Source organism: Myotis davidii, unplaced genomic scaffold (assembly GCF_000327345.1).
Source record: "Myotis davidii unplaced genomic scaffold, ASM32734v1 scaffold1094, whole genome shotgun sequence".
Classification (NCBI taxonomy): Eukaryota; Metazoa; Chordata; class Mammalia; order Chiroptera; family Vespertilionidae; genus Myotis; species Myotis davidii.
The window spans coordinates 370989-373552 of NW_006285318.1; positions in this window are offsets into that span (position 1 = coordinate 370989).

The following is a 2564-nucleotide window of genomic DNA, read 5'->3' on the forward strand; positions in this document are numbered from 1 at the left end:
GAGAGCGTTAGGACATGGCAAAGTGCCTTCAAAGAGTTGTGTCACCTGGGGAAAGAACCCAAGAGCAGCAGCACAATGCCACACCCTCCACCCAACTCTCTAGCTGGCCCAGGGCCACACAGCCAGCTCCGCGGGAGGCGGGGAGCAGCAGGAGATTGCGAGTCCCTTACTTCTCAGAAAAATCCTTCATTCAAGTATAAACGTTGCTGAGAGACTCTTACATGCTCGGCTTTAAGCGGGGATACCCAGAGGAATAATAAAGGGTTCATGCCTTCCAGGAGAGCACAATTCAGTTGGAAAAGAGATACTTACAGTACAAACAGAAAGGAAGGTAAGAGAACCAGATTCTGGAACACAGACATGAATAGCTGAAGATGGAGATTCTGAGAGCCATGTACATAGGAATATGTTGAAGAGATCTCGGGGAACAGAGATGCCAGGCCTGATCACACAGATAGATAGGGGTGTGGAGAGCCACTAAGAGACACAGTAGCTAGAAGAGACATTAGGAGACAGAGCTGCTGAGAAACACAAGTCCAGAGGGGCATAAATACAGAAGCAAAAACATCTTTCACCAGTTCAACCTTTCCTACTGTCCTCTGTATCCAAGGTATTTTGAACCCCAAAGCCCAGATCACACACTGCAAATTGGATTTCAATCAGAGGCTGTCATTTAAGACCCAGGTGAATGCATAAACAAGTGGAACAACAAATCGATATTTCTCTCCTTTCCTCTCTCTATAAAATCAATCAATAAATTTTTAAAAAATTTAAAGAAATACATATGTTGCCCTAACTGGTTTGGCTCAGTGGATGGAGCGTCGGCCTGAGGACTGAGGGGTCCCAGGTTCGATTCCAGTCAAGGGCATGTACCTCAGTTGCGGGCACATCCTCAGTAGGAGGTGTGCAGGAGGCAGCTGATCAACGCTTCTCTCTCATTCGATGTTTCTAACTCTCTATTCCTCTCCCTTCCTCTCTGTTAAAAACCAATAAAATATATTTTTAAAAAATAAAAAGAAATACATATGTTATTATGTGCTTCTTTATTTTTTTGTATATTAACTTTTTATTATATAGGATGTTATCATCATCCCAGAAATTAACTTTTTTATTGATTAAGGTATTACATATGTGTCCTTATGCCCCCATTGGCCCCCCACACCCCCGCCCCCACTCATGCCCTCACCCCCCTTGGTGTCTGTGTAAAGGAGATTTTTTTAGCTTATTTCACTTAGCATAATGCTCTCCAGGTCCGTCCATGCTGTTGCAAATGGTAAGAACTCCTTCTCTTTTTTATCACAGCGTAGTATTCCATTGTGTAGATGTACCACAGTTTTCTAATCCACTCATCTACTGATGGCCACTTAGGCTGTTTCCAAATCTTAGCTATGGTGAATTGTGCTGCTTACATGTGCTTCTTTATCAATACATTAAACACAAAGCTCCATCAACAGATTTAGTGGCTACCATGATTTCAAAATAATGTTATTTTGAGAGATCTGCAACAACCATGGTAAGGTATGAAAATCTGATTTCCATTGGTGACAAAGCCACACGTGCTGCTATAGTAATGTAGCTTGTTACACCCTTAGAAGGACAGAAAGACAGAAGGACATGCTACATTTCTGTTAGTGATAGTAAAAATAAAGATGCCTTCTCCTCCCATCCAAATCCATGGGCTCCTTAAATTTTCTCTACAGACTCCAAAGGGGCTGTGGACCCTTGGTTAAGAACTCCTGTTTAGAGCAAATGGAGGCCATTAGGGGAATGTTTCCTCTCTTGTCACTTCCAACATTCTCTCTAGCCACATTATCCTTTTCTTGGGTCTCAGAGAAGAGAGGTCTTGTTTCAGGCTTCCCTTCCCACTGGGCCTGGGTCCTAGCCCCTCCCATTTCCTTGGGGATTTGTGCCATTGAGCATGCCCAGTCTTTATTGTTCAAACTTCTGTCTCAAGATCATTAGAAAATCGGGAACAGATGAACTCAATTGATATCCATCAGTTTGGGTGCATGAGGACCAGAACCAGCAACATCCAGTATTACCTTACAACCCCCCAGGGGCTATTAGGCATACCAGGAGATGAGAGAAAAACAAAGGTGGTCTTCACTCCTGGGAGATAAAAACTACAACAAGATAAGCCTTTTAACGCCTGTGGGGGCTAAAGTTACCCCTGCAAAGACAGAGTTGTACTGGATCTGGCTGGCTCTCAGGTGACTTTGGCAACTATAAAGGGACTCAAATGATGAGTATGGAGAGGACCCAAATGTGTGCTTGTAATTTCCAAGTGAGTTGGGGCACAATTGTTTAAAAAATATGTTTTTATTGACTTTAGAGCGGGGGGGGGGGAGGAAGAAGGGAGAGTGAGAAAAACATCGATGTGAGAGAGTAACATCGGTTAACTAGCTACTTCTTGTATGCACCCTGACCAGGGATTGAGCCCACAACCTGGACATGTGCCCTGACTGGGAATCGAACCAGCGACCTTTTGGTGCATGGGACAACGCTCAACCACCTGAGCCACACCGGCCAGGACAGCTGGGGCACAATTTGAATGAATGTTTTAT